Genomic DNA, 22,954 nt, shown 5'->3' with positions numbered 1-22,954 from the left:
TTAAATTCAAGTGCACAAGCCATACTGGAATCTTCAGGAACAGGCAATATAGATCAGATCAAACGCATGTTCTCAAAATTCTTGGAATCTGTATGCAGTAAACTTATTTTTTTAGAGAATTATTTACTATTGTAAAATGTTGGGTATATTAGCACTTCTTATACAAAAATAATTTTTTGAAACCATGAGGCTGTACAATGAACTTGTTCTACCTAAATCGATCCTCTGCTGGTGATTTGAACTTGGTCAGGAAAGGCCTTTCAGCCTCCTCTGTGTTCACTTCATATACTTTCTATGTTTTCAAAATTTGCTTAGTGAGCCCATGCGGATGTAGAAAATAAGATTCCAGACGCACTTTGGCCATCGTGGGACTTGCCTGGACGGCTAACCAAGTAGGGCCCTCCCTTCACAATCGGCTTTATTGTGTTTGTTTCAGGAAATAGCTGGAGCAGTTTTGGCGTGGATTGTCTTTAAATCTATTTCACTAATGAAAATTAATTGTGATCTGAAAACAATTTTCTTTTAGAATAATATTCTACACAAGGAACTTCTTTCAAGAATGAGTCCAAAAAAACAATTTATATAATTATATGTATTTATCTAAATGGAGATTTTTATTATTGGGTGGAATGAGAGGAAACATTTGCCTGTGTTTGGCCAAAAGCTTAGAATAAAATAAATGGTAGGAGCTTCTCATACCTGACCAGAAAATATGAGGGGACATTTATTATTCTGTGCTTTTATTACAATCATTCTGTTAATAAGATGTAGGTAAACTTTAACTAAGTATTGACAGTTTTAAAATGAAAAAAATTTTAAAAATTATATATGTCAAAAAATTTTGAGCAGTAGCTCTCAGATGTATAAAGTATGAGGTTTCTCATATCCCCTTACAATATTTCTCTATGTATGTCATAGAGTAACTCAGATTTTGATATACTAGTATAGCCCCATCATGGATAGGTATTTATTTAATGAGAAATTTAATAACTTTAATGATGGGGACTTATTCTACATGATTGTATCTTTTTATAATGATGTTCTTTAAAATGAAAAAAATTAATAATTTAGTGTAATTTAAAAATTAAAGAGGAGAATCAAATTTAAGATTTAGTCCATATAACATTTATAAGTGGTTAAAATGAACCCAATAATTTCAGTCATGAATTCATAAAACAGAACAAAGCAAACAACAACTTTAAATCTTGTAAAACATCCATGTGTATAGCAACTGCTAATGCCAGTTGTGATAAACAAATAAAATTTGGGAAAAAACATGATACGAGTGTCCCGTCAGGATCCTGAACTGCTTCCTGTAAAAAGAAACATTACGCTGAGACTCCTGAAATAAATATACTGAAGGCGTTGAATACATTATTATTTTATTTCTGGATATTAATTTTAATGTGGATATTATGCACTTATTTCCTAAGAGGCATAACTGATGAGCAGCTGTATCACTTCCTTACACAAACTAGCTAGGTTTTCTAAGTAATGCTCAAATCGTCAGATATGGTGACGAGTATAAAGAGAAGTAAAACCTATAAATACCATATGCAAAAAAGGCTTATTTTTTTTGTAAATTTTTAACCAAGCCTTTTTTACTACACAGATGCGGTACATCTGCTTCCAGGAAATGTGTCCAAATTAAAAATCTCTAAAACGCAAACCTTGCTTTGCCCAATGTAAAGAAGAGCCAGGCATTAACTTCATACGTAAACAATTCACTGCTGAAACTTGCCAACCCTGGTGACCAGGAGGCACAGCTGCTACCAAGGGAAGGCAATGACATTGCCCCGAAAAGCGAGGCTGTCAGGATTCTTTAGAACATAGCATCATCTGCTGAAGTGATACAAAATCTACCAGGGTTGGACAAGAAATCTCTCTTTTCTTGGGAAGCCGTGATTGCAAAATTGTTTTTATAATTTCACCACGGATGACTGACTAACTGTGCTTGCTCAAGAGTAAAATCATTTTGACTTGAGTGAAAACCAACTGAAGATCTTCAATTAATTATCAGGGATAACCTTTATTTCAAAGTCAAGTTTAGTTCTTTTGTGTGGGATAAGCTGAATTATTGAAGAAACAATTGATTAAATTTTATTTTATCATTATGCTCCCATCTATAAAATGGGAATACTACTAATTAACTGATATGTCATAGTCGTGAGGTCTTTATTGCATTAATATAGTGTGATGCCAAGTTATTATTGATATGGTATTATTCCTTTGCTATTGGGAAGATTAAATCAGTTAACATGTATCAAATGCCTAGGTAGGGTCACCTCTGGTGTGGAGCAACTCTGCACAAAGTAAAGGCAGGTGCTTATTTCAGGTGAGCTAGAGAAAGGTCGCTGTCTTATTTGGGACGCCAGGCAAATGGCTTCACAGGCAAATTGACAGCTAGATTACAGTGACCAATCACTCATGTTATGTCTCCTTTTTTCTGAGTCTAATCTGCACAACCTCTCAGGCTGAACTTGGATTTTATACAGTGCCCAGCACAGAGTATGTGCCAACTATTGAATATTTTGGTACTTGAAACCCTGTAATGAAGTTCACGCCTACGTGAATGGGGTTTTCAGCACTTTTATCTTACCAGCCAGTAACGAGGCCTCCACCTGAATGAGGCATCATAGGTTTTTCATCAACTTCAGCCCTTTTTCCTGGACCTGTGACCTCTCGGTGCTCTCGGGAGCCAAAACCTCTTGTCCTCATCCATTCCTACGCCCAAGTTTACCTTTTTCTTTCCTTCCTTTCCATCTGCTGGCCTTCTCTTTCCTTTCCTTCCCTTCCTTTCCCTCCTGATCCAACTTAGAAACTAAACTGCCAGATTTGGACATTGCTGTAGTTCAAGAAGTTATTTGGATGCTGATAAGCTAATGTCTGCAACATTGTTTCTATAGTATTAATGCATCTGCTGTTTATATGTAATTTTTCAAATTAAAATGGGAATGATCATTCATTTAATACTTTAGAAATTCTCTTGAAAGGGAAAGAAAAACATGTTTTAATGTTGGCTGCTACATACAGCTCTGTTTAGGAAAGGATGAGCATGTTGTCCATGCTGTATGCGTTCTACTGCTGCACAGTCGTCTCCCAAGTATGGCATTAAAATATGAGGGACACATTCGTTTTTTTAATTCATAGAATTTTTCTCCTCAAACCAATACATTGTTTGGTTTTGTTTGTTCGTTTGTTAAATTGAATTTATTGGGCTGACACTTGTTCACAAAACCACACAGGTTTCAAATGTATAACTCAACTGTAGAGAAGAATGCCTCCAACTGTTTTTATTTTATTTATTTAAAAAATAGAATTACCATACTATGTACCAATTACATGTCTCTCTTTTTTAAAGAATTTATTTATTTTTTAGAGATTTAATTTATTTATTTTTAGAGAGAGGGGAAGGGAGGGAAAAAGAGAGGGAGAGAAACATCAATGTGTGGTTGTCTCTCACGTGGCCCCCACTGGGGACCTGGCCTGCAACCCGGGCATGTGCCCTGACTGGGAATTGAGCTGGTTACCCTTTGGTTCACAGGCCATGCTCAATCCATTGAACTACACCAGCCAGGGCCAACTGTATTTATTTTAATGGGTCAATATTCATTGGAGAAAATAACGTTTTCAGTGACAATGTTATTCTATTTCAGCTGTAATACAAATGCTATCCTATGAGAAAGATGATATTGCTTCTCCTTTTATATACTTAAGTGTGGCTCCAACACATTTCTTGAAAGTTTCTAATGTTGTCAAGCACAGAATTTATATGGTTCATTTAGATTCTGATTAAAATACATACAAAGGAATAAATAGCAAAATAAGACTTAGAAATACATACTCAGTGAGAAAAAGGCAGTGAAATCTATTGTTAGCAGATAGAGGGACCTATAAAAACAAATAAGAAATTGCTGCCTTTTGTTATTACTTGAGAAGTATTGCATCTGTTTAAATTGTTTTAAGAATTATTTGGAGGCCTAGAATAGTATTAACTTCTAGAGATTTCCTTTTGCTGCTGTCTTGCAGTTCTTAGGGAAACTAGCAGTGCATCACCTGAAACCCCAAGTTCAGAAACTGAGATTTGAGTTTGGGAGGAGATGTAGCTCATCCTTATTTCTGAGGTGAAGTTATTAGGTCCCCTGCCTCTACCGCAGGCTGTTCAGCAGAGCCTCGGCTTGGTTGGCTCTGAAGTTCATCGGTATCTTCCTAATCCTACAAGACCCTCAGTCATGCTGCTCATCATACTCATAGGGTCTCAGCCAGCCAGTTCAGGATTGAAAGTGAATTTTTGGAGTTGCGTTTGCTGCCAGATCTTGGCCTCATAATGCTTTATAGCCTTGAAAGATCCTAGTGAAATTTTTACCTTGTCTATGGTTCTTAGCAGGAGTGTTGTTCTGACTTTTCTAATTCACTGTACAAGAAACAAATATTCCACATTTTCTGTAATTTTAAATAATTTTCTATTTTCTAGGAAGAATACATTTTTCTTAGAATTTTAAAGCTTTTGAATGAATGTCAGGTCATCAGGTCAATCAAGATTACCTACACCAAATCAGCAAAGAAACCTAAATGACTGGTGAATTTTTTAATTCATTACACTTGCACAGCAAGCATTCTGATAATAACAGCGAAAACTGGAGCAATGTTAAACTGTGATAACTAACCACCATTCCAGATAGTTTCATAAAAAATGTAACCATCAGATGAAAACATTCATTCATTCATTGGCTTGTTCATTCGCACAGCAAATTGTCATTGGGAGGCTCACCTGTGCAGCATTAGGCCTGGAGCTGGGCGCTGGGGGTTCAGCAGAAAAACAGGCTGGTGTGGGCCCTTCCTTCTGCAGCAGCTGAAGTCCAGCACATGGAGAATTGTACATTTCATTTTCATGAGGAGCAAAGGGTTACACAGCTTCACCTTTTAAATTCTAACAGGCCTTAGAAATAATTTAATCACATTTGCTCTTGGTACTGAAAAAGAAAAAAGTTGCAGAGTGAGTTCCATTCAGTTTCCCAAGGACTCCTAGGTTGTTAGTGAATGAACATACAACAAAACTGTTTCAACTCTCGAAGGGTTCTTTTTACTACATCACAATGGCCCCTTTAATCAATTGTGCACTTTGGACCATCTTTACAAACACATTTCAAACATTGGAAATAATCATACAGGCTCTGAATTTGTAGATATAATGACTAAAATACCATATTTGTACATATAACTTCAAAAACTACCAATGAAAAATAATACTTAAGTTGGTTCATGATAGTCAATCTAGTGTACTTACAGTCAATTAAACTCGAAATGGTTATATAAAACATGAATGAGCATGTAAAACATACTCTATAGTAAATATTTTTTTATAAATTTAGCCTTTTTTCAAAAATTATTTTCTGGAGCACTCAGTTCTGCTAGCACTTTCCTATTATTCTCATTATCTTTGTTATAAAAATAATATGATACCCTGGCTGGTGTAGCTCAGTGGATTGAGTGCGGGCCGGCGAACCACACAATTGCGGTTCGATTCCCAGTCAGGGAACATGCCTGGGTTGCAGGCCGGTTCCCTGCAGGCCAGTTCCCAGCAGGGGACGCACAAAAGGCAACCGTACATTGATGTTTCTCTCCCTCTCTCCTTCCCCCCTTCCCCTCTAAAGATAAATAAATAAAATCTTTAAAAAAAAATAATATGATAGTTTTATATTTATCTCTATAATAGATTAGCAATTTATGGTATTTAAAGAAAACAAAATGGTTACCATAAAAGTAGCTTGCAACTGAAATGTCATATATGTGTGTATAATATTAATTATAAATCTATGACATTTTCTCAGTGTTAGTTTGATAAATTACTAAGTTCTATTATTACCTTCCAGCTAAATACTTATTGTTTTTGCTTTACTAGTAAAGCAAAAACAATTTTAAATTTTATTATACATTATTATATTACAGTATTTAAATGAAATACAATAAAATATATAAAATATCAAAATCTATTTTATTCTAATCATAGTTGCAAAAGTTTGTTATGTCAAACTGTGCTTTGAGCCAGTTTGCCAATCTATGCTTTCAGTGAAGAAGTCCCCAGTATTTTTATAGAAATTAGCAAAAACTCATATGGTCAGAAGAGAAAAATGTGATGTCTTACACTGACTAGATGAGAAAGGTGAAATTTTTGGAGCAATGATAACTTCCACTACTGAGTAGTAGAACTATGTCCCTGGTACATATTTAAGCAAGAAGTTGTAATAATGTCTGTATTTTATTTTATAAAAAGGCTCACAGTTTGCAAAATACAGAAAGAATAATGGCTCATTCTCATTCATATTTCAAGCAGCATATTAAAAAAGGTTAGAGTCCAAAATTAACTGGAAGAATTGAAAAAAGTCTAAATTTAACTATCTTTTGTACCAGAGCTAAGGACATTTTAAATAGTAAGAAAGGTAAATGTTCTTTTTATTGCAATATCTAGTGAAATCGGAGAAGAACATGCAGTTCTTCTTGTACTAGGTAAAATGAAATCAAGGTCTGTGCTTCCCAGAACACAATATTGGCAAAGAAAATGAAATAAATAGAAACAAGGATTTTAGCTCAAGATATAAAATTTACATAAGTAGCTAGAACAGATTATTTATACTTTTACTCTTTATACATCAATAAGTAATTCACTTTTTGTTCATATTCTCATGACCTTCACTTATTATGGGAAAATATATATCTCTTCTAGTGATTTTATCAGTGAAACAATAAAGGAAAATACTACACTGTCGTTGTGCTTAGTGATAAAAAATGTGAACTCTGTCTGCCTTATTGAAAATTCTCATTTTCTAAACTCTCAAAACCCACTTGAGAATTGTAACATCTTCATCTGTTTCTGTTTGCTCTCTTTTGGCACATCCTGAAACCTGTGAGCCATTCTTAGGGAAACTTTATTTGCTGCATTCACATCAAAGTGGCAAATTTTTAATGATCCCTGAGCTGGAGAAAGCCCGAAAGTTTCTTCTGCCTCTGTGAAACTATAAAAAGAAAGCAGGAGATATTTTCTTTTTTCCTTAATTGCCTTCCCAGGTTCCCAAAGTAAGCAGAAGAAATTACACACAAAAAATGAGAATTGTCAAAGGTTGTTTCTACAGTACAGGTATTTTTCACTTTCTAAGGTGACTTATAAGAGTGTTATACCACATAAACTTCTGGTAACAAGGAATAGTGCAATGACAATTTTTAAAAATGTATTGTTTAAGTGGATGTTAGTATGGTAAAGTAGAAAAAGCATGAGAATTTTACTGAAGAGAATTATTTTAGTGTTAGGGATGTTGGTTTGCTTCTTTTGCTATAGAGAATTGTGAATGCAAGTTAGCTAGTTTGTATATAGGATCTACTAGTTTTTCTTTGGCAATTTTCTGACAAAACTATGTTATTTTGACTGATGGTCTTTCTTATTCATTTCTTGTCACTAAAAAAGTGTGTGTCTTTATGTTTTTAAGCAGAACTAAGCATAATCAGGGGAAGGGATAACATATTTTTCATTACAAATGTCCTCTGGGCTCTAAATTCTGTATCAGTGAGGAGATATAAGGGTACAGAAGAAAAAAAATGAACACTGGGATTTTGAATTTTGATTACAGAGGCAGCACTTAATATATAGGTAATCTAGGACAATTTACTCAGATTCTCTAAAATTCACCCTTTTCATCTCTGGTAAAAATGATAAATCATATGAAATACCTCAACAGTTGGGTAGCAATAGAGGGTAACCAATATAGGGTAGCAACTATTATTAATGACCATAATATATTGTTAATAAATATACTAGTTATCTCTTGCCCCAGTTATGCTGCATAACAAACCACAAAACATAAAGGCTTAAAGTAGCAAACATGAGCGTAAAGTTCCACCTTTCGGGGTCAGCTCCACTGTGGTCTTGTTCATTGTTTATGACCAGCTGGTGGGCCAGCTGGAGACAACCAGGTAGAGCAGCCTCATCTGGGAAAACTTAATTTTTGCTTCACAAGGTTTCTATCAGCAGAGTATCCCGGTCTGGTTTTCTTGGTGAAGGGATGAATTCCAAGAAATTGAAATGATGTACATGAGGACTTACGGTTCTAGGCAACAGGTTGTCAAAAGTTATTTCCATATTTTTCTTTTGGCTGAAGGAAGATGAAAGCCAGCCAGAGTTTACATGGTGGGAAAAATGGATACCACCTTTTGTTGTAAGAAGCTGCAAAATCATACTGAAATTAAAAAAAAAAACATAACAAGAGAACCATTAATTTGAGTCACTAATGCAATTAAGCAACCACCATTTGAATTAAATTAAGTTAAAAACTACCCGTGTTTTATCTGAAATAGAGTTTTCAGTAAGAATACTGAAAATGAACTGATTCTGAATGTGAATAATCCATATCAAAAAACATTACCAGAAATTGGATGAAACAGAATTATAAAGAGAAAAAATAATGAAAGTGAACTTCTCATGAGATAAAATATATTTTACAGACTTTTAAACATTTAAGTCAATTTGTTAGGCCTTATTTGATACAACAACATGGATAATAGAAAAACGACTTTACCCTGGTCAGGTAGCTCAGTTGGTTAGAGCACCATCTCAACAGGCCAAGGTTGTAGGTTCAATCACTAGTCAGGGCACATACTAGAATCAACCAATGAATGCATTAATAAGTAGAACAAATTGATTTCTCTCTTTCTCTCTTCATTCCTCTCTGTAAAATCAATAACTTTAAATTAGAATTACTTAGTTATTTATTTTAATAATCTGTTTATTAGTCTGGTTCAATTCCAAAAGACTAAGTATGCAGAGGCAGCTATAATTTAGCTCTCTTAAAATTATTTATTATCTAACTTCTCTTGCTCAACCACGGTTATTTAGTTCTATTTTTCTAATATGCATCTGATGAATGAGAAACACGGATGCTTATCAGAAATGTTCCTCGACTATAAAACCAGGACACTATTTTTGAACAGATCATTACATACAGTTTTTTTAGAAAAGTGTTAATGGGCTTATTATATCAATGGAATCACACAATTGTTGGAGTGTCTGAGAAAGAAGAGAATAAAAGCAGGATTGGAAATTTAGAAAAGTTATAGAACACTCTAGTTGAGTAGCCATTGACGTAGAGGCACCAGAGTGGAACTGAATAAAGATTGCTAGTTGAGAAGTTAGTGGGGAACTGTCAGGCCAATCTCATTGTGGGCATACCCTGAAGTCCTAGTGATTGGTTGACTGTCCCTGTCAGTCAGCATAGGCAAGAGTCAAGAATAAAAACTGGGCGTGGTGTGAGGGAAAGCAGGAACACACTGGAACCCGCTAGCACCGCTGCATCTGTCACCAAGCAAAACTTCAGTGGCATCCATGTGACAATCAGCATTTCACCTCCCAGTTCTAAATGTCTCTCGCAAATCCTCTTTTAAACAATTCCAACCAGAAATTTTAAAGGGGCTGGGGGTTTTCTGGGAAACATAGTTCCAGATAAACCAAGTCCATGCAAATGCTATCGAAAAAATGGCACCGTATACTTGTTCTCTGAAGCACGGCCACATTTAATTTGTAAACACACACAGCCTGAGAAGCACTATAAAGTGAAGCACACTAAAATAAAGTTCCTGTATCATCCAGTCTGTTTAGGCAGAAACCCTCCTTGCCTCTGATGTTCCCTCTCAATCACTTTCCATCCTCTGACCCCGCTCTACTCCTCAGCCATAAAACCCACTTCTCCGTTTTCAGAATTGAGCCAATTATATACTAAGGTGTTATTTCCCTACAATAACTGTTTATGAGTATAAAATATGTTTTAACCTTTTTAACAGTTTACAAGTAAAATATGTTCTTCAATCAATCATGAAACTCTTCAATATGGTAGTATTATGGTGAATAGAGAACATTCTGTATACTATTAAAAAAAGAGCAAAACTGAATGTAAAAGTTAGACTTTACTTAACAATTGTATATCAATATTGACTCATCAACTGCAATAAATGTATCACATTATGCAAGAGGTTAATAATAAGGAAATATGTAGGATGGGTGTGAAGTAGTGTATACAATACACCTTTGTACTATCGCCTCATTTCTGTCTCAAGTTATAACTGTTTTATACTGTGGCAGTGCCTTCAATCATCTGGGAGAGGATGTAGAAGGAGCCAATGAATGTGTTGAACCACAGCCAAACTGTAGGTCTACACAAGCACCTGACATGAAGAAGTTCTTAGTTACATATGGATGCTTAAGAGTTATTTAGAGCAATGGCAATAAATAGAATCTGCAAGTGTGAAATTGTAGAGTGAAATAAAAAGAAAAAAAAGATAAATTCCCAAGTAACCTCAAAACTTGGAAATTGGGGAAATGACTAGAAGCAGAAAAAGTATAAATTATATTGATTTGAAAATAAATAATGAGGAAATAAGAAGGATGGAGTATCAGAGTGTAGAACTGCTTGTGCAAGACTTGGACCACAGATATTTTTCGTTTGAAACAAGAAAACCCATGTCACCCTAAGCAGACTGAAAAGGCCCCACAAATGTAACATAGAAAGTGAACCTATAGTATATGCTGAATAGACTTGAAAGTCAGTGAGAAATTTCCCCTTTTCCAACTGTTATAAATTATTTTACCCTAGAGACACACAGAGAAATAAGAGTTTGTCTCAAATGTTCTCTTTTTAACCTAAAAAAATTCATTCTTCTTTCAAGTCCTTCAAATATCTCTGAAGGAAATAATTGGTAGCTGACTCCCTTTCTATAGTAAGCTCTGAAATAATGGCTTTTCATGAACTCTACATGTGGTTTTAGCCCCTTTGACAAGACTAACCAAGAAAGAGTATGTGAATTTTGTGCACTGTGTTTTTAAAATACTTTAATGGGTTCACTTATCAGCTTATGAAATAATAAGTTTCCCCTAAGTTAATCATATAGATATTTTAATTTTGAGTCTTTACTGTATCTTTGATATGAGTTGACTCATTTTTACTTAGCTCTCTCAAGTCGTGACTGCAGGTAAGTTATTGCAAAGAGAGTATGTAAAAAGTTTACCTCCTGTGATTTAGGAAGCAATAACATTAAGTGAAAAACCCACAGTTGAATTAATATTCCAGTGAGCAAATTTATTAAAACAAACACTAGTACTTCAATGTTTAAGACAATGCATGAACCCTTGAGTTATTAAGAAATGTGTTTCAATATTATAGGAATTTGTTTTTCTCTTTTAGTTAAAAGGCTATAAAACAGGAAGTAGCTTTTATGGCAACAGGAGACTAATATAGATTACTCTCACATGTTTTTTAATTAATACACAATAGACATAGAATTTATTGCCCATCTTTGCTCTTTAAATAATGTAAAATATTGTCTACAATGTGTATTATTTTAAAACATAATTGCATTTATATATTTAATCTTCCTAATTTTTCTGAAAAACAAAAAAATCAGAATAGTGTGTTTTTTGGATTCAACTACACTTTTTAATCTTAAACCAAATTTTTGGAATTTATGAGAAATTATCTCCACATTACTGAGAAGAAGCTCTACATTGTATTTGAACTTAATGCAGACACCATTTGATTACCATTTTCAATAGAAATTTCAGCGAAATGGAAGAAACACAAGTAAGATTGACATATAAAGAGGATTGAATTACAAGTGAGGAATTGAGAATTATACACTATTTTTTATTTGCAAATGTTTTGGCTTTAGGGTTGAATAACAGACAGTGTTGTAACAAAAACAAATGCAGTGTAATACAAGGGTCTTGCTAAAGATGAAAGATTCCTGAGTAGTGTGAGGCATGGCTAGGGAATGCTGAAGATTCATTGTGATTGGACAACATAGTTTTAGTGGCACCAATCAGTTCTACTACAGATTTCTCCAGCAGTATTCAGCTAGTATGGGCCTGCCCATTAGATATAGGTTGTTGGGTCACTTAAGTCTGGGTATGGAATGTGCATATAATGGAAGAAGAAAGGAAAAATGTTAGAGGTATGCAATAATTCTCTGTGGCTGCTCTAACAAAGCATCACAATTTTGTTGGCTTAAAACAACACAAATTCATTCTCTTACAGTTTTAGAGTTCAGAAGTCCCAAATCAGTTTTGCTGAGCTAAAATCTGTGTTAGCAAGTTCAACATCCCTTTGGTGGTTCTAAGGGGAAATTGCTCCTGGCTTACCCCAAGTCCCAACAGTTTCAGCATTCCTTGGCTTGTGGCTGCATCACTTTAATCTCTGCCCCAGTCTTCACACCCCCTTTTCCTCTGTGTGTATCAGACCTCCCTCAACCCTTCTTCTGTAAGAACACGCTAGTGCATTTAGGACCCATCTGGATAATGCAGGATAAGTTCCCCATCTCAAAATTATTAATTTTGCTGGGTAAACATGCTTTTTCCAAATAAGGTAACATTTACAGGATTTGGGACCTAATGACTTTAGGGGCCATTATTGGCCTATACAGGGTAATTTGGAAAAAAAGTTTATTTCAATAATAAATATATTATGAACCCCAAAATAGATTAAAAAAGAAAAAAGTAGAGATTAAATACATGAAGAAGTAAACTGTTGATACTATTATTGGTGTATTATGGGAGATGAAAACCAGGCTTAAAATTATAAAAATTATTTTATGTTAAAATCATATTAATTATTAATGTGTGTAGATGCATATATAATATAACACACAAATATATTTGTGGTGATTATATCTAAGGTGATTTTTTATATTTATTTAGCTTATATTGTCCCATATTTAGTATAAACAAAATAAAATTTTAAAAAGCTGACATTATTTTATCTCATATATGATGCTTTTTCTAAAAATGTATTGATTTTAGAGAGAAAGAGAGAGAGAGATTGATTGTTATTCCACTTAGTTATGCATTCATTGGTTGATTCTTACATGTGCCCTGACTGGGGATTGCACCTATAACCTTGTCATATCTAAGCAATGCTCTAAACAACTAAGCCATGTGACCAGGGCTAAGAAATCTTTTTGACTCCCTGTGGAATCAAATCATATTGACTTAAAATTTTTACAATAAAATATGGCACAGCAGATGAAGTAATACCATAGAGTCAGAAGCATCATCTCTATTTAACTGAGGTCTATGCCTTAAGTTAGAACAACACTAGCTTGTTAAATACACCGTTTTTTCATTTTAGGATAAGACACCATGTAGTCCTGGCTACCTGTGGATTTGAACATCAATAATCCGGTAGTAGAGGGAGCGGGTGTTAACTCTGTCAAGAGCTTGTCAATTTATTTTTACTCACTTAAACCATCCCTCAATTGCTGGTAGAGATAATTCTTAAGCTCTCTCTTGATCGCAGTGGGAGGCTGTGACTTGAGGCTTATGTGGTAGTTATAAAGCACCTAAAAGTCTGCAGATGAAAAGGATACTAATGCAAAACACTAACAAGCATTACAACTGGGAGTCGTCCTAGCCCTGAGATGTTTGCTGGCATCAGAAGTTGGGGAGAGGCACTTTGAATGTAAAACTCTCAAAACATTTAGTTTGGGAAGCATTTTAGGAAAGTCGTTATAAAGGCATTGCCTTGAAATGTTAGTCTAATTCTTTTTTAAAATCAAGAAAATAATTATGCAATGACCCAAAATAAGCAAACAGATAAGAATGATAATTTGGAGCCATGTAGATTCAAGGAAATGGAATTAAGTGGCAAAGGTTTATGTCAAGTAAAAGACAACATGATTACACTGATTTCCATAGAAACATAGCAAGATGGATTTTAGTGAGAATAATTATTGACTTGTTATGTTTGGAAAAATGACAATTGCTTTAGTATGTAACTCCCTCATTATTGTGTATTGATGAAATTATCTGTTTCTTTTCAAAGATGATACACACATGCTCACTGTCTGCCATTTCGTTTTCTCATAAGTACAAAAATATTTGCATGACTGACTTTTGGGAACACAGTGTGGTGAGGACGCAAACAATTGCTGTGTGATAAAACTGTCAATGGTAACATCATCTTTCAATGCATTGTTGCCCTTAAAGCTTCTTATTTGTTGTTTTACCAAATGTTAACAAAAACCTCGAAGTTACAATGTTCCCATTACTTTGAAATAAGATAAAGGACCTGTGCTGATGATACTCACAGGATCTTCCCTCACATTTATCAACACTTTAAATTCAAATGTCAAGCTTCTTGCCAATACAAGAGCAGCTTTTTATAATGACTAGAATATGGAAAATTTTGGAAGCAGATATGGTCAGTAGGAATGTAAGAATCAGGAATAATGTTGGACATTATAATTTAGTATTAAATTATCAAAAATAAATTGTTCTTTTAACATAGAAAGTAACTTATTCTCAAGTAATCCCACCCAGATATATGGAAGTATCCAGCCATGTAATATGCAAAATAGAGCCATTTATTGAAGAAGGTACAAAACACAAGAAACATTGTACACAGGACAATGATGCCTCGCTCTCTTTCAAAGTAGGCACCTTGGGACCTCACATAATTCTCCCAATTGTCATCAGTTGCCCCACTGTATTTTTCTAAATCTCATTGGCAGTCTGAAATATTTTTCCTTTCAAAAGTGTTTTTAGTTCTGAGAAAAGCCTGAATTAAATCTGAGCACCAAATCTGGGCTGTAGAGGAGCTGAGTTACCTGGGTGATTTGATGTTTCTCCACAAAGCTCTGCATGAGGTGTGATGCATGAGGAGGCACAGTGTTGAGGTGAAACTGCCAATCACCAGCTGCCCATAGCAGCAGCCTTATGAATCATCTTAATAGTTTCTGTGAAGGAATGTTCAAGCTTAATGCAAAATTTGATGCAGATTCATTTCTCTACTCACTCAGTCATTTTGAATGTGACAACCACACAGTACACATGCTCACTCAAGGGCATCTACCGCCCCCACTGACTAGTACAGTGAAGTTGTTATTGTTCATGCATGAGTCTACTCTCCTTGGCTGCCAGGTTACCTCTGTATAAACTGTTTTTATATTAACAATTGACTTCTTTTACCTTCATAAAACTTGAGAAAAACAGATTTTAAGCAAGTTTTAAACAAGATAGTCAAACACATTTAAAAAAAATTGTACCAGTGAAAATAAATATAAATATCTTCAGCATTGAAAAATTTCATGTAAATCAATCATTAAAACTGATTTCAAAATATCTCTGACATTTAAATCAGTTTTAAATGTCAGAGATATTTTTTAATGAGACACAAAAAATACTGTAATGGTAACATTTGGGATACTAGTACTTATGCTATATCTATCTAGCTATATATATATATATATAGCTGAAGGTAGATTGTTTTGAAATAAAAGATAAAATTAAAGCATTCAGAAAAACATAATAGAATTGTTTAAAAGTGTAAACTAGCTTTGTGTCCTTGGGCAAATCATTTAACCTCTGTGCCTCCTTTCTTCACTTCTAAAGCAGGGGTAATTATACCTGCCTTAGAGGGTTATTATGAGTATTAATACATGCAAAAATTTCCTGACAGTAACTTCTCATTAAATATTAATTATTATTACTTGAATTTTTGATAAAGTTAAATTTTCCTTGTGAAGGGTCAGTATTCCAAAATAGTATGTGAGAATGTCTGCTGGAAAGTTTTACAAGGTCCTCAAAATCAGTGTGTTCATACCTGTGCTTGTCAGATTCAGCAGTAGTACGCTTCTCTCCGTGTTCATTGTTAACTCTTCCCACCAAGAAGGACTTTGCCCATGCAAAGCTAAGTTTATTAGAATTAATACTCTGGTGAAGAATAGTATGTTAGTAGAATTCTAATACAATCTTAAAGTGGAAAGCTTGGGGGAAGATATTGCTATTGATTGAAAGATGAGAAACTGATTGGGATTGGACAAAGTTAATGGCATGATTGTTGGAGATTGACGGAAGGAGATGAAGGGAGGGAGGCTGAAGGGAACCATGCTGCATATACTGAGTCCTGGTAAGAGAGCTCTTCGCCCGTGTGACCAATTTATTGTCCAAAAAAACAGAGCTGCTGGCTCAGATGAGCAATCATCACTCTGAATTAATTTTTTGAAAGTCATTGAGCAAATAGTGGAAAATTGTATGGGTTATAGCTGCATGCACCAGGCCAAGAGTTGCGTGGAAGAAGTGGCTAGGTGTTTCAATGGAAATATCTTAATTCTCATGCCTCAGCTGGTATTCAGAGTTAATGATATGTCCATTCCCTGGGTGACAAAGACTGAAGCAGGTTAGGTTCACATTTTTTCTCTTGTCCTCATTTTTATGCCTAATTTATCATAAGCTATCTGCCAGCTATTTCTAGAACACTGTATCCTAACGATGTTGTTAAATATATCTGGGTGACTACACTGTCTCCTTAATTTTTACCTCAGTGTCAACATTAACTTCCCTTTAAACAATGTCTATACCAGCATTAGAATATAATTGTAGTGTTTTCACTGTCCTGCTCAATATCTCCTTGTCTTTAGGATAAAACACATTCTCTTTATCAAGAAATAAAGGCTTTTTATATGCCGTGTGATGGGCAGTTTCACAGCCTTTACTCCTCCATATTTATATAGGATACCCAACACAATAAATCAATTATGTGCTTTTTCCCCCTTTGTCATTCTGTAGAGAGTGAACTAGGCTATTTCCATGATGTGCTCAGGCCAGTGACTTGTTACTACCCACATTGGGGCCAATAACAATGCTAGAATAAAACTGTGGCATCCTAGCTGGTTTGAAGCTGAGAGTCAGCTGCTACTGGTGATAAAAATTAGATGGTACTTTAGCTGCATGTATCCATGTGTGCAGCTAATTTTAAGGGACACTGGTGGGGTGGAGACAAATTCCATTTGTCACTGGTGCCATAATTGATGGACTTTTGTCATACCAGTAGAGGCTTGGCTGCGGAGGGCAATGGAGAACCATCATGTGAAAGACCTCAGGAAATAAATAGTCTAGGTTGCTCAATAGTGTTCACTAAAGAATAGAAGGAAGAAACAAGAGAGAAGTGGGGAAAGATAGAGGGGGATTAAAAAAAGAATAAATTTTTGAAGAAACTAGAAAGCAGTGAACTTGGCAAGAGGAAGCAGGTAAGGAGCTGGTATATTTAAAACCTACTGCACTCCCGTATCATATATATATAAATCCCACCCATTTTATAAAATTAAGTGGATATTTTAACCTTTTCATTATGTGAAATGGGTTTAAAATATGTGAAAGTTGCTATTTGTGAGAACAGTAGCAGATATAACAACATATTTTGTGATTTACTATGGACTAATTTAAAATATTTAGAATTACCAGGTAAGAATATTTTAGAAAAGAAAAGCTCAGTAAAGGAAAATGTATAGAGACTTCAGTACAAGGTAAGATAAAAGGGGACATTGGAAAACTGTTTAGATTGCTACAACTAGTCAGGGAACCCCACTGACCTTCTTTTCTGTAGTTGGTTTCCTTCATTCGTCTTGATGACAGTAATAGAAACATCTAGTCTAGTCATTGCCCTTTCAGACTGAGAAATGAAGTGCTGTTTATTATTGCAAACCTCAGCATAAAGTAAAATAATTTCTAACCTTTTAATAACTTCTCTAAAGCTGATATATTTGGTCAGCAAAGTCATTCTTGACCTATAATTTTCATAGGCCTTTTCAGAGGTTTGTTTGATTAAATGGGAGCATTTTTGACACTATAAAGCTTCCATCTCTTTTTCTTCCCATATATATTAATTTAGTCACCATCCACCACAAACGTTCCTCAGTAGAATTGTTGTCTACAGTTCTAATTTTGTTGTAAAGACAGCACCATTTCTGAGTTTCATTACATAAATGAAAGGGAAGATGGAATTCTCTGGATTTAAAGTATCTGCAACTCAGCAATTTAGGTTTCTTAGAGTTTCTCAACACTTTAACCTAAATAATTCTTATTAGAGTGGACTGACCTGTTCATTATATGAGGTCTAGCAGTATCCCTGGTCTCTACTCATCAGATTCCACTTAGCATCTTCCCCCAGTAGTGACAATCAAAGTTGTCCCATTGCGCTACCGAATGTCCCTTCCTCAAGGTCAGAATTGCTAATGCAACAATTTAATGGCTGCATACATATATGTTAGTTTAGCAGTGGCGTATTTTTTCACCATGTTATAGTATGTGTACTCATTTTTCAAGGACAAGACCACATTCATATTGTTGAAAATAACCCATTCATTATTTTTGCTGATCTAAAACAATACCACACTGCATTTTGAAGGTTGCAGTAAATTGTGCTGAGTGGCAACCAAAGATCTTCCCTCAGCCATCTTAATTATTAAACAAGTATATGATGATTTAAAAATGTGACAGCTATCAAATGGCCACATGGGAAAGTCCAGCTGAAGCAGAGCTTGGTCAGTCCCGACAACAAGGGCGGCTGAAACAGCTCTAATAGAATCCATCTTCAGACTGTATGTTTTTGACTTAATGGTAATTGAATTTTTCCCATTACTATTCAGTCCCCTTATTGTCCCTCCCCTCAGCAGTCACCACACTGTTGTCCATGTCCTTGAGTCCTCTTTCCTTTTTGCTCAATCCCAACACCCCTAGACTTTTTATTTGAGAAAGATAATCCTGACCTCTTATAAACCAATTTTAGTGGGGTCCTCCTTTTTTTTTTTGCTTTTTGCCTTTGTGTTTGTCATGCAATTTGAGTTATTTGCACTGCTTAGTAAGAGCAGATGCTTTTCATTATTTGATATGAAATAATAAACCTCATCTGAATTCTAATAAGCCATATTAGCTTTCCTGTTAGAGAAAACAACTTGGTTCAGAAAGTAAGCTTAATTTTTCAGTGGAAAAGTAAATGTTCTCCAATGTCTTCTAAACCATTTAAATGTATTTTTGAAATAAGAAGTTTCAGAAGTGTTTTGGTTAGATTAGATAAGAAACTCCTAAAGCTAGCTTCTCTCTAGATAAGCTTTTTCATTTGGGGTTTTAAATTCTAGGGACTTATTGAGTGAGAGATGGGAAATGATAAATATAAAAATAGCAATAGAAAGAGAAAGAGAGAGGGGGTAATGAAATTAAACAATCATGTTTTCACTGTTTCTGAAAATGTTATTGAAAAGTAGTGTCTAGTAGTTTTATCATTTCATATCACATGGTGATCTTTAATGACTGTAAACAATTTTCAAAGCCCCATTTCTCTTTTCACAGGAGGAAAATCCTGTTACCTTGGCCCATCAGTGTGTAAGCAGAATAAATCCTTGACTCCAACAATTTACAAATGTACTGAGAACTAAAGATTTTAAATTTAAAGGAAGGAAAAATGTGTTGCTTTTATTGCTATTAAAATGTGCTATATTATAAATAATTTATTGTCCTGAATTCTTGCTATTATAATATACTGATACTATTCACCTGAAAAATGCAAAGAACCCAGTAACTGAGGGAAAAGAAAGATGATTTAAAATGAAGACAAAGAATTCACTTTTGTGCATCAGCATTTTCCATATTTGGATAGAACATATTGATGGTGCAAAATATTCTGGAGTATATAAATTTTTCTCTGACCAATGTATTTCTATGTATTTCCATATATTTTAGCTTTATGAATACCACTATTAATATGAATGTCCTTCATGCAAATTTTTACATTTTCCTACTGGGGTGCAGCCTAATTTCTGTATGGATTTAAAATATCGCCACAATCTCATGTCTCTTCTCTGATTCTCTTTCACAAAATGTAACAAACTATAACTGAGTTTTGCTATCTATTAGTCTGCATCCTTCCGAAATTGTAAATTCTGCTACCCTAACTGCAGAGCTCCTTCCCAAGCCACTGTGAGCCCGAGTTTTTGCTCCCTCCCACTGTGTCCTTCAGTTTCCTACTTCTGAGTTCACCTGTCTTTCCCACCAAAACTAAGCTTCATAAAAACAGCAGTTATGTCCATCAAATTCACACTATGTTTCCTCTGTCACCCCAAAAGTAATCACTCAATGAATATTTTTGAATCTACTTGTGTGTTAATTAATTTGGAAACTGACCATACTTAGTGAGAATTCCGAGTCATATACATGGTTTAATAGTCTAGTGACAGTTCTCTTCTAAATCATACTCTAATTTAAATTCCTAGAGTTAAATGACATAAAATTATTTATTACATTTTAGACCTATTTAATTCAGATGCATGAAGATGACATACATCTACTTATTTTGCATAAGTGAAGACACAATATTCATCTAACAATATATAAAGCCCTTCAACTTTTGAAGGGCTTTATAAATATTCTGTTATATGAATGAACTATAAATTCTTTAAATAATACCTTATAATGTATATGTAAGTAGTTTTCAGCTATTGCTACTTTATGTGATTTTTGAAGTGAACACTTATATATGCATTTTTGCCTAATTAAAAAAAATAACTATAAAGGTAAAAAGGAAAGTGTACTTTAAATTTTGATAAGTATTACTTAGCCTAGCCTCATTCTAGAGAGATTTTAACATTTTATTTCCATTATATTGTCTGTGACTGTTGGTTTCCCAGTATTCTTTCTGAAATGATTTTTATTTTATATGGTAATTTTTGGATTTTATTAACCACATATAAAAACAAACTCTTGATCTCTACTTCCAGAAATCTGCCCCTCAGGGTCATTTCTGTCTCAGTAAATGGCAACTTCAGTTGTACCAGAGTTATCCAGAGGTAGGTTTCTATGTTGCAGACCTGAGGCAGAATTCTTTCAGTCTTTGCTCTTAAAAATTTCAACTGGTTGGATTATTAGATGAGGCCCACCCACATTATGGAGGGTAATCTGCTTGAATAAGTATGACAATTAAAATTTTATTATCATCTCAAAATACCTCACAATATCTAGGCTGGTGTTTTACTAAACATGGTAACCTAGCCCAGTTCAAACATAAAATTAATCATCAAGCAATCTACCCACTGCCCAGTCCATAAATTTTGGAATCATTCTTGATTTATCTCTTTCTTATGACACATGTCTGTTTCTTTTCACACCCACCTGTATCATTTTATCGTCTATATATATCAGAAAGCTTTGCAAACTGGAAATTCAATGATCGCACACACACACATGAAGACAAAAAATGGATAAAAAAAGAAAATTTCATTTTCTCTGGTCCAGGGACTGTTAAAGGAAACCTGGTAGGGATTTGCTGGGATTTTCTCTAACTCGTGGCAGTGGTGACCAATTCTGCCCATGCATCTTTGCCAGTGGGGCCTGGGGATGAAGATCTATCCTTTGTATCACACATAACATCATTGGGAGGTCATTCTCCCTCCAAGGGACCAAGACTGGTCCAAGGGGCCAAGACTGGTGTCAGGATAGACAGTGAAGAGTGCCAGAATCTACATTCTACTTCTTTTTCTTTTTTATTGTTGTTCAAGTACAGTTGGCCCCATTTTCCCACCACCACTTTCTCCCACCCCACCCTTTATCCTACCTGCCTTTGGTTTTGTCCATGGATCATTTACACATGTTCCTTGACAGCCCTTCAGAATCCACATTCTAAACCTAACTAGATTGGCAGCATGTTAAAACAGAAGGTTTAAATAGGACCAAGAGTGTCCTTACAAAATATTCAATATGTCCAGGACATATCAACCACCCTTCATCATACCAAAACCCTGAATAACTTAATTGAGATGAGTAGCAGACGACTTACCCAGTACTGACATGAAATAGATACCAAAACTATCTGGTGAAGATTTCAAAGCAGCTATAGCAAGATTGATCTACCAAATAATTACACATTCTATTAGAGCAAATTAAAAAGAGAAACATCCAAAAAGAAATAGACATTGTATTTTAAAAAGCAAATGAAAATCATAGATTAGCAATATACAATAGCAGAAATAAAAATTTGCTGAGATGCTTCAACAATATGTGATGATAATAAAAGATGGAGTGCTGAACTTAGATAGAAAAGTAGAGTTTATGCAAGCTGGACAACAGAGAGAAAATAGCCTAAAGCTAAAATGAACAAATCCTCAGGGACCTGTGTGATGTTAGCAGATCTAATATTCATATCACTGTAGTCACAGAAGAAGAGGAGAAGTGATGCAGGAATCAAAAGTATTTAAAAAATAATAGAGGAAAATTTTATACCTTTGGCTCTCACTAGCTGACATTGTAAGGAAGAAAGTTACAATGAAGACATCCAATGTAGACATCCGTTACTGGGGAGGCTTTAGAGAATGATAGCACAGTCAGAAAGCATTAACCAAGATCCCTGATTTTTAGAGTTTTATATTTGATGGGCTGCAAAACCTCTTCTTGCCAGAAAGTGAAAACCAGGTAAGTTAGGTGATTATAGTCCTAATTATCAACCTTTCTAATGTCCCATAGCTTGAAATTGGTTGAAAACGGTTTTATGATTCTCTTTGAAAATAGCTTATTGAAAATGTATATGTGCATGTGTGTGTGTGTGTGTGTGTGTGTGTGTGTAGAGAAGAATAAAATGTTATTTTTGTCTACAAGATCTGTAAACTGACTTTCTTTATAGGTTATTCATAGAATTCTTATTTATGTTGTTTACTCTATATACATAAAAAAGAAAAGAAATGAGTAGGAAATATTTTTCTAGTTTCATTTAACATGTAAAAATAATTAATTTAAATATTTTTCACTATAATGATTATTTATTAATTGATTGTGGCACCTGTAATAATGCAGAAATAAAGATCTAAGAATTCATTAATTAATTTGTTATTGCTATGTCATATATTTAAAGTAACTTTAGGTATAAATTAAAATGAATAATATTCTTTCATTATTATATTAAATATTCCTTCATTCCTTTGTAGCAAGTTTTTATCATCTTCCTTTTAGTGAGATTCAGTGTTGATATAAAATTGAAACATTAGAAATTTGACAGCAAACATCAGAATCAGTTGTTGATGCAATATATTTTACTAGTTACATTATTATTAATGTGAAGGAGACATCATTTGGGACAGATCTGTTTTTTTAATATACAGCTAT

This window comes from Artibeus jamaicensis, unplaced genomic scaffold (genome assembly GCF_021234435.1).
Source record: "Artibeus jamaicensis isolate MK-2021 breed Jamaican fruit bat unplaced genomic scaffold, CSHL_Jam_final scaffold_369, whole genome shotgun sequence".
Classification (NCBI taxonomy): domain Eukaryota; kingdom Metazoa; phylum Chordata; class Mammalia; order Chiroptera; family Phyllostomidae; genus Artibeus; species Artibeus jamaicensis.
The sequence above is the reverse complement of the archived record's forward strand: the minus strand, read 5'-3'. Positions refer to the sequence as shown.